This window comes from Apodemus sylvaticus, chromosome 3 (genome assembly GCF_947179515.1).
Source record: "Apodemus sylvaticus chromosome 3, mApoSyl1.1, whole genome shotgun sequence".
Taxonomy (NCBI): Eukaryota; Metazoa; Chordata; class Mammalia; order Rodentia; family Muridae; genus Apodemus; species Apodemus sylvaticus.
Window position 1 is genome coordinate 132,259,775 of NC_067474.1, and position 10,442 is coordinate 132,270,216.

Below are 10,442 nucleotides of genomic sequence, written 5' to 3' on the forward strand. Positions count from 1 at the left end.
GACCACTGACCTGGCTGGCAGTATGCTATTGACTCTAAGACTGGTGGGGCTGAGTGATAACTAATGACATACTCCTATCTGCTGATACATAAGACTCCACGGTAAAGAAGAAATGCTCTGGGCAACGGTGGTACACTCCTTTAATCCCAGCAATTGGGAGGCAGAGGCAGGCAGATTTCTAGTTCAAGGCCAGCCTGGTCTACAGAGTGAGTTCCACAACAGCCAGGATTATACAGAGAAACCCTGTCTCGAGGAAGAAGAAGAAGAGGAAGGCTACGTATCCATCAAACTTTCTCAGTGGCTCAGACTAAGTATGTATTCTTAGAGTGGATGCCCAGTGTGAGATGGCTCAGCCATACCCCAGGTTACTGCTCCAACAAATCCAAAACAGAGAGCCCGTACCCAGGACAGGGTCCAAATGACAGCCCAAGACACTGGCAAACCCAGGGGAAAACTGTCCTCATCGAGATCAGCCTACCTGGGAAGGCTGAATGGACTTGCTGGTTTTTTAGAGATGTGTTCTCCAGGTGGGTAGCAGATTTCTGCACCTAGACTGAAACTGCTCAAATTGTAATTTCAAAGCTCCTCCTGATTTAGCTCCCCCTAGCAATGGAGTCCAGCAATGGCCTAGGTTTCAGAGGCAAAACCTCTCAATTAGTAGCTAAACATTTAGATATAAATTGAAAACTTCCTTATGTGTAAAAAGTTCTGCGAAGGTAGAAAAACAAAACTCTAACAAAGCTGTCAAAGAGGCCAGCAAAGAGCCTGGATAGACCACCTTCCTTGCCTTGCTTGGGGTGTGCTCAGCCCCACTTAGGGAGGGATTTACCCCATGAGATTGTGTTAGGAAGACTTCTCTCATTGCTCCCCAGGATCAGAGAGCAGCAGTAGGCAGAACTCTAACCATTCCTTCCTCAAGTCCCTCCAGGCCCTCCAGTCCTCCATAAAGGCTTCTCACCAGGCTTTCCAGGAGACCCAGGGGACCTCCAGTTCTGCCACATTTCACTTTCTTGGAACCCAAAGATATCATCTGGGTCAAAAGGATGGTCTGAGGGGGACAAGGACAACCTAGAAAGGATCTTCCGGTGACTCTCTCCACTCTGATGGCAGTGAAGGGAACTGACCTTTGCCCTGGATCCACCACCCCCAGGCCTGAAAGTGGAATTCCACAAATGCTGCCTCCCAATGGACTATCTCCCAGATTGCAGGCCTGTGGGAAGTAAGGTTTCATTGTGTGCTGGGCCTTCTACTGCCTGTCCCTGTACCTCCTCCTGAGTCTTGTGCTTTTTCCTATGGGGTTGAGTATGGTCTAACACCCACCACCCTTAGGCCTGGACTTCGAAACTGAGGAACATGTTAGCTCCTGTGAATACAGACTAGCAACCCACATTCATCTAGAGTTCTACTAGTCTAGATGTTTCAAGTGTCTGGGTGTCCTGGAGAAATATAAACATTTACCATGACATATAAATATGTCATTTACAATTTTATGCATATCCAGTTGCAGGGACCCCTGTTGCCTGGAACAGGGGGATTCCCACTGCAAAAATTAGGGTTGTAATACTGAGGCTTCCTGAAAAATTCCTTCAGAACGATTCTGGCTTTGGGAAAACTGGAAACCTGGGGCATCAGACTCTACTTCTCATGAAGGGTCTCTGAAAATAGAGTTCATATTTCCAGACAGGAATCTGCCAGGTTGACTCTTTATGCTTAGACACCGGACCCGACTACTAAACAGGGATAGGAACTAATGTGAGTGTCAGTCAGCCCAGTGACTGACACAATATTGTCTCTGTGGGTTGTTGGCTCACTCTCCTCTGTCTGAATCTTCCCTATTGAATAGTTTCCCCAGGAATTCACATAGGAAGGGCCTAGTCTCAGAAAGTGCAGGTGGTGGTGGGTGGTGGTGGTGATAGTGACCTTCGTGTTCAACAGAAACACTCAAGGGACAGGCAGCCACCTGCGATCTTCCTGCTGAAGTTGAGTACTAGGTTTTGGTACTGAACTCATTTCTCCCCAGTAATCCACAGAAAACTGAAGTTAAAATGCAGTTAATTTGCCATTTTTTCGGTCACTGCCACCAAACACATTAAAGAAATGTCTCAAGACAATGTGATTGCATTGCAAGTATGATAACAGTCCCAAGATGGCCCTCCCAGTGCAGTCATCCTGGGATGGCAAGGCTGGATTTTCTTATTTGTTGCTGTAGACAACTGGTTGTATTTCTTCTCTCCCACTCTTTGCCTCTCTCCCTCCTTCTCGCTCCCTCTCCATCCCGCCATCTCTCTCTCTCTCTCTCTCTCTCTCTCTCTCTCTCTCTCTCTCTCTCTCTCTCTCTCTCTCTCTGAGACATGGCTTCATGTATCTCAGGGCAACCTCTAACTTCTTTTGTAGCAAAGGATGAGTTTCTGATCCTTTTGAATTCCATACTAAGTGCTGAAAGGTTAAGCACCACACACACCCAGCCCTGCGATCAGGATAAAACCCATGGCAAGCAGTCTGCTCTCTGAACTTCATCTCAGTTTGTATTTTAGTCTTTAGATGTATATTATCATGATTACTTGTGGGCTGTGGCTCTTAGGTCATTAACAAGCCACTGGGAAAGCACTGAATGATCTCCCTTTGACTAGATTAACAGTTATTCAACTGAACTGGCACCATGATCTATGAATTCCACACTAGAAAAATATTGGTGAGTCACAGATTAAAACAAACAAAAAAAATTCCACTCCATTCTAAGGATCACAGGAAAAATATTCATAGCCAATGGTGTGGCAAGCTTCTCAAAATGAAAAGGCAAAGCAGAAGATAAACGGGTCAACTGAAATTAAATTTGGCCTCTGTACTTGTGTATACTGGACTGTCTATACTGGACTGTCTATACTGGAGTCCTTACAAAGAGAGACCATAGGGAGTAATTAGAGAAGTCTGGGGAAATCAGTGTAGCAACTGGTAAGAAAGGGAAGTTCTAGTAAAGGACGCCATTCACCATCAGGATCACCAAAATTAAACTCAGTGGGTTCAAAAAAATGTGTGAGAGGCTCAGTCAGACAAAGCAGCATTTCCTTGTGAGGGAGGACACACAATGGTGTTGTTGCACATATGGAGAGAGAGGCAGAATTGGGACAGATTTTTTTGAAGCCCCTGTAAACCCAACTAGGAGTTTGCCCTTGCAGCATAAACCTGTGTCCTAGGCATCTACAGGGGGCCAGCTACTCAAGTCGCCTGCTGCAAGGCAAATGCCACACAGAGTCAAGCTGGATGGTCTCTAGTCCAGCAGTTCTCAACCTGGTGGGTTGTGACCCTTGGGGACAGATGATCTCAAATGACCCATTCACACAGGTGGAATATCAACAACCCTGCACATCAGACATTGACATTACAATTCATAAGGTTAGCAAAATTTCATGTATGAAGAAGTAACAACAATGATTTTATGGTTGTGGGTATGGTCTCCATGGCATGAGGAACCGTGATAAGGGTGGCAGCCTTGGGACAGAGGACCTGGTGCCCAGCTTCCCTGCCTGTCCCATCTCTTATATCTCTTAAAGCTACTTAACACCACATTGCAGGTGGCCCTTAGCCTGAAGAGATCTGCAATGTGCCCTCTAGGGGATCTGTCCTGCTAAACATTCCATTAGCCTCTGCCTCCTAGAGCAGGTTTCTCAGGCAGCCACACCCCTCACGGGCACAGCCTGCTACCTTAGACTATCAGCAGTGGTTATCTTAACACAAGATAAGCTCTTCTGCAGACATCAGTCTTCTTCTGGACTCCCCCACATCCACCCCAGGAAGAGATCATTGGGTTCACGATGTACAAACCAGGACATGGAGTCTACCTGCTGCCTGTGCTCTTGCCTAGTTAGTACCTGGGCTACAGATGAGTGTAGCCAGGACAAACTGCCTGCAGGCAAGGACTCCCTTACAGTGAAGATCTGCAGATGTGGCTGCCTGCTGAGTCTGGTGCATCTCCCCACCCTCCCAGTCCTCTCAGCTCCAGAGGGAAGGTTAACAACCTTTGCCCCAGGCATTCTCAGGAACTCCAGATTCTCAGCCAGGAGGATGGATAATCCAAGGCTGAAATGGGCTGAAGATCAGGCCAGGGAGGAAAGTTGTTTCTTTCATTTTATTGCAGATTTTTTGCCAAGTGAGACTGTACCCATCACATGCCCCTCCTCTATGCCCAATCACCACCTTCCTTCAACAAGGCATCCACAGCCCCTTTCAGCTACAAGTTTCCAAACATCATTCCACTGATATCAGTGCCCTCAGGTCCAATCATCTGTGAACTGTGCCACCATTTAGAGAAGAAGCCTTTGACTTTTGAGTCCTTGGAGATTTATTACTCAACGGGAGAATGAAGTGTACCTGGACACACGTCCACTAAGTCAAAAACTTGACAACACTCCTCCACACTACAGTGAGTATGGGTTCTGATTTAGATATGCGCCGCTCTGTTCCTCCTGTCCACGCCTCTCCAGGCTCCACTACCCAAGGCCTGCTAAGAGCTTTTTATACTAATGCTCAAGAATAATGTTCATTGAAATGCAAACACTGTTATATAAATACAGAATCTATTAGTTATAGGATTGTTTTATCATCACACACAAAAGGAAAGGAGGAATTTCCAATCATGTGCTATAAACAATGTGCCTGGGAGGCTGCAGTCTGTAGTCCTGGTTGCTTTGGCGGCAGGCAGGCTGCTCTCTGCAGACCTGTGTGCTAGGGAAAAGATCCATGCTCCTAGAGGGAGAGTTTGTCCCCTCAGAAAAGCACTGCACCTCTTGTGGGACCCCAAGGCAAAGCAGTTGTTTTGTTTATAGGGTTTCTCCTGCAGGAACAAGCAACAGCTCATAGCTGTGTGGAATGAGATGAAGAAGCTGCAACTGTTTCGACCATTTTCAGCCATTAGGGAGCGCTGACAGGTCCTGCTCAGGAAAGGTCAGGCCCAGGTCTCTGTAAACTGCTCAGCTCAGGCAGTGGTCAGACACCATGGGGGCTGGGTAAGGGGCCTTGTTGCTTTATTAACATGGGGAGGATTCGGAATTGAAAATTTAAAGACATGTGTTTGTTGGTTCAGGTGGGTGCACTCTGACATCCCAGCAAATGGGAGGGAGAGGGAAGCAGGTTGACACACGTTTGAAGCCAGTCTACAGACAGACTCTCAGGCCAAGAGACCTACACCATGACAGTCTGCCTACAAAAAACAAGCCAAAGAGCAAAACAACAGAATCAGGGAAGATAAGACTGAGACCTCATTTTAGAGGAGAGGCTCTTATACAAAACAGGCCGTCATGAAAATCCAAAGAACCCAAGTGTCCTCCCAGGCACCGGAACAAAGTAAGATGGCTGGTGGCTTAAACATCTGGATTTGGATTTCTGAGAGTTGTGCTGGCAGGTTCATGGACAAGGTGCTGAAGTCAGCCTTGTCCTCTCCCAGGGGGCTCTGTATCAACGCCGACCTCCTCCCTGTGTGTTCACAACCTCCCTGCCCTACACACAGACACACACAAATTCATCTTCCTACAACATCAGTCTTATTGTCATATTTTCTTTGTTTCTTTTTTTTTTAGGGGTTAGGGGTCATGAAAGGGTCTCACTAAGTAGCCATGGCTGTCCAGGAACTCACTGTGTAGGCCTGGCTGGCCTTATACTCACAGAGATCTGCCTGCCTCTGTCTCCAGAGTGGCTACCATGTCCAGCACTAGGCATTTTCTCAGTGGTAACTTCAGTTAACTGTATTGAACACTTCCTCTCAGAACAGTTACGTGCTTAAATGCTGGGCACTAGGCTCTTGGAATGAGACTTGGAGAATGGTTACAACAGAGCACATAGAGACAGTTTTCAGAAGAGATTTAGTTGCAACGTAGTGGTCAGATCACACACTCTAAATTCTGTGTGGTTTCAGTTTGTTTAGTGTTTTGATGGCATACAACATTTATTATGTTAAGTACCTCATGGACTTTATATCCCAGTCACAGCTCCCCCTTCCCTCTTGGCAGTCCCTTCCTTCCATCCATCCCCACCTGTCCTCCCTTGTTCCTCAGATGAGGGGAAACCTCCCAGGGACACCAACCCTCCTTGGCAAATCAAGTTGCAGTTAAGATGAGGCACATCTTCTATGGAGGCTAGACAAGGCAGCCCTGTTAGGGGAAAGAGATCCAAAGGCAGGCGTCAGTGTCAGAGGCAGCCCTGTTCCTTTCTGTGGTGTGTGCCTAACTCTCAGCTTCTGCTCACACCTGCAGCCCCTCTTCTTACCTCAAGCCCCTCAGCAGGACCGGGGAGAATCCAGAACTCCCGCACTCACACCGAAACTGGACTTCTGCTTCTGTTCTGCGTCTCCTGGGAGCCTTTCTTTAACAAAATGCAGACTAAGTGACACTTGCTTGGGTCATTTTGTAGAAAGCTTGTGTCAGGGCTGGGGCAGTGCTCAGTGGTTAAGTCCACTTGCTGCCCTTGCAGAGGACCTGAGCCCACTCCTGCACACCCAGAAAGGACAGCTTCAAACCTCCTGTAACCCCTGCTCCAGAAGATCCAATGCCCTCCTCTCACTTCCAAGGACACCTATATGTACATAGCACACGCGCACACACATAAACAAATGTAAAATCTTGAGAGCTAGGTGAAGATGGAGGCTGAGGCCTTGTGAAGTTCAAGGCCAGCCTGGACTGCATGCTGAGACCCTGTCTCACAAAACAAAACACCAGAGTGAGCCGTGGATATGGTGACACATTCATATAATTCAGGAGGATGGGATAGGAGGGTTAGGAATGGGGAGGAACATGGGCTGAGGTTTAAGACTACCTCAAAACCAAACAAACACAAGGACGTGGGTCCCGAGGGGTGGGGAGTTAGAGACAGTTTGATTCTGGATTCATGGATGAGAGAAGCCAAGATGCTGAGGCCTTTTCTCCCCTTCCAAATCATTTTTTGCCTGCAGATATGCAGTTTCCCACGGGGGCTGTGTGGACAGCATTGGCTTCTCTCTTAAGGTGCCTCTGTTCTGGATTTCAGTAGATCTAGTCACAGACTATTTTTTTAACCTAGAGATGGTGATATTCTCAGAGCCCTTGACCTGACATATGGAAGAGGAATTGCAGGACCCTCTGCATCACTTCCATGGCTTCCTTGGCTATTCTGGATCGACTTCTTAGCCCAGGCTGTCCTCAACCTCACACAGTTCGGCCTGTCTCAGCCTCCCAAGTGCTGTGATGAAGGTGTGTGTCACCAGAACTGGTTTGAACTGATGATTTTAAGAGTAGAAATAAAATAATGAAAATAGAGAAAGACCATCATATAACACAACCAAATGAGGAATTACAAAGCAGGAGTTGATCTGCACAGAAGTGCAAAGGTTGTAAATAGGAGTCTTCCCTGGGCTAAGAGGGAGTCTGAGATCCCAAGTTGGCACTGTGGACAATTCAGTACCTGCAATCACAAGAGAACAAAAGGTGACGTTGGATTCTCCAAATGAATAAATAAGATCAACCAGCTGGGTGGTGGTGGTGGAGGGGACAGCGGCGGCGAAGTCGAAGGTAAACGCCTTTGATCCCAGCACTTGGGAGGCAGAGGCAGGCAGATTTCAGCGATTGAGGCCGGCTTGGTCTACAGAGTGAGTTCTAGGACAACCAAGGCTACACTGTCTTGAAAAAACAAACAAACAACAACAACAATAACAACAAAAAACAATGATTAAACCTGAGCAACTCTTTGGTCTGTGGCTGTATAGCAGTGGTGGAGTAGTTGCTTAGGATTGGAATTCTGGCTGGGCGGTGCGGCAGTGTCGCACGCCTTTAATCCCAGCACTTGGGAGGCAGAGGCAGTTAGATTTCTGAGTTCGAGGCCTGCCTGGTCTATACAGTGAGTTCCAGGACAGCCAGGGCTATACAGAGAAACCCTGTCTCAAAAAACCAAAAAATAAAAAAAAAGAAAGAAAGAAACAAAAAAAGGGGGAAAAAAGGAATGGAACTTTGTATTTGATCCTCAAAACATGAGGAGAGAGGGAGGGGGATGGGAGCGAGCTAGAACAGTGAAGTCCTGATCTGGATCCAACAGGCATGCAGTGAGTGCAGTCGTTCATGAAAATGAGAAACCCACGATGTTGGACACGCTACCCATAAAACTGCAGTTTTGTAGCACTTTAAAGTAAAACCTGCTGGGAGGGGCCTAGAGCAGCTGATTCTCTATGCGAGTGCTGTTAGGATGCCAGGAATTCAAATCAGCTGGTACTACACCTGGATGGCAGTGGGATTCCCCAAGGAATACGTCTATAGAATACACACAGAGAGTATAGAGTGTGTGTGTATGTCTGTGTGTGTCTCTGTGTGTTTGTGTGTCTGTGTGTATGAGTTTGTGTGCGAGTTTGTGAGTGCATGCGCGTGTGAGTGTGAGTGATCATGTCACCTATCCATATATGGGATTAAAATCTTTCACCACGTGCTGGAGAGATGGCTCAGTGGTCAAGAGCACTGACTGGTCTTCTACAGGTCCTGAGTTCAATTCCCAACAAACCACAGGTTGACTCACAACCATCTGTAATGAAATCTGATATAAATCATATTATATATATATATATATATATGAAATGCATACTACTTAAGAAATTATTCATCACAAAAAGACAGCTAAGCACAAAAGAAAGTAGGAATGTGGAAAGAGAAGCCATAGGCACACAGGAAATGTAGCAAATTGTAAAATTACATTTCTTCTTTTCAGTACAGACTTTAAGATGCAAATGAATTAAACTCTATAAATCAAAATCAGAAGTCAGCTGAATGGGTTCTCTTTTTTGTTTGTTTGTTTTTAGTTTATGTTTGTGGATGTGTGGCAGTGTGTCTGTATATGACAAAGGACAGAGTATGCTCTATACCCTGGGGTAGGTCTTACTAAGGACGAATGGATGAACCAGCACGTGGATGCTGGGAATCCCACCTGTGTCTTCAGCAAGCAAGAGTGCTTTTAACCCCAGGAGCCACCACCCCTGAGTCCCACAGATTATAGGAAAGGTTCTCCACAGAAGCTACAACAGTTCTAAATATTTGTGCATCTAGCAAATGACAAAATATATGAAAAACATTTCAAGAAAACCCGGGAAAACTGAAGGGAAAAACAGACAAGTCTGGAACAGCAGTTAGAGACGAATATTTTCCTTCAATTCTGTCTCTAAATAACCATATAGGCAAGGAAAGAGAGGGTTTGAACAACAGAGGAACCCAATGTGACAGAAGTGTAGGGATTTTATCCCAGGGCAGTGTGGGGGGCAGGGCAGAGGAGAGGCAAAGGGATCTCTTGAGTTCAATTCCACTCTGTTCTAAGAGGGAATTCCAGGCTAGCCAGGAGCTACCCAAAGAAACCCTGTCTAGAAAAACCAGCCAATCAAACAACCAAAGGAACAAATAAAAACAAAAGAAAATCAATTAACAAACAACCAAGAACCTGCAATGTTAATGAAGGGACTGACCAGATTTTCAGTGTTTCTGAGCAGGAATTGTTTGGATTACAATCCCAACACTCCAGGAGATGGAATCCAATGTAGGCAGCTGAAGGAGAGCTAGAAATTCAGGTCATTTGTTTCATTCAGAACTCAACCCATGAGAACAGTCACTTGGATCTAATCTAGAAGCTATAGGTTACTTGTGTTTGTGTTTGATTTTGTTATTCTGTTTTTATAAAGAATATGTTTTTATTAAGACACTTAACTTTTTCTTTCTTTCTTTCTTTCTTTCTTTTTTCTTTCCTTTTCTTTTCTTTTTTTTCTTTCTTTCTTTTTTTGTTTGGTTTTTGGTTTTTTGGATTTGTTTTTTTTCCAGAGAGGGTTTTTCTGTATAGCTCTGGCTATCCTGAAACTCACTCTGTAGACCAGGCTGGCCTCGAGCTCAGAAATCTGCCTGCCTCTGACTCCCAGAGTGCTGGGATTACAGGCATCCGCCACCACCGCCCGGCTTTTTCTTAACTTTATAAAAATATTTTTTACATGACCATTGAGGATTTGTACAATATTTTTTAAGATTTATTTATTTTATGTGAGTACATTGTCTTTCTCTTCAGACAAGCCAGAAGAGGGCATAGGGTCCCATTACATCCACCATGAGTTTGCAGGGAATTTAAATGAGGACCTGCAGGAAGAACAGGCAGTGTTCTTCACCACTGAACCATCTCTCCAGCCCTGTTTTTGTGTTTTGGGCCACGGCTTTTCTGAGTATCCCTGGATGTCCCAAAATCGGCTTGCACAGCAGGCTGGCCTTGAACTCACAGACTTCTGTCTGCCTCTCTGCCTCTGGGGTGCTCCAATTAAAGGCGTGCACCACAAGGCGTGGCTCTCTAGGTATTTCTTTATGACCTTCCTTCTCAACTTTCACATCTCAAGATGACCACGGAAACACCCTCAAGGTAAGGGGGGAACGGGCCAGTGCACTTATCCCTTACACATATCCGGTGAAATC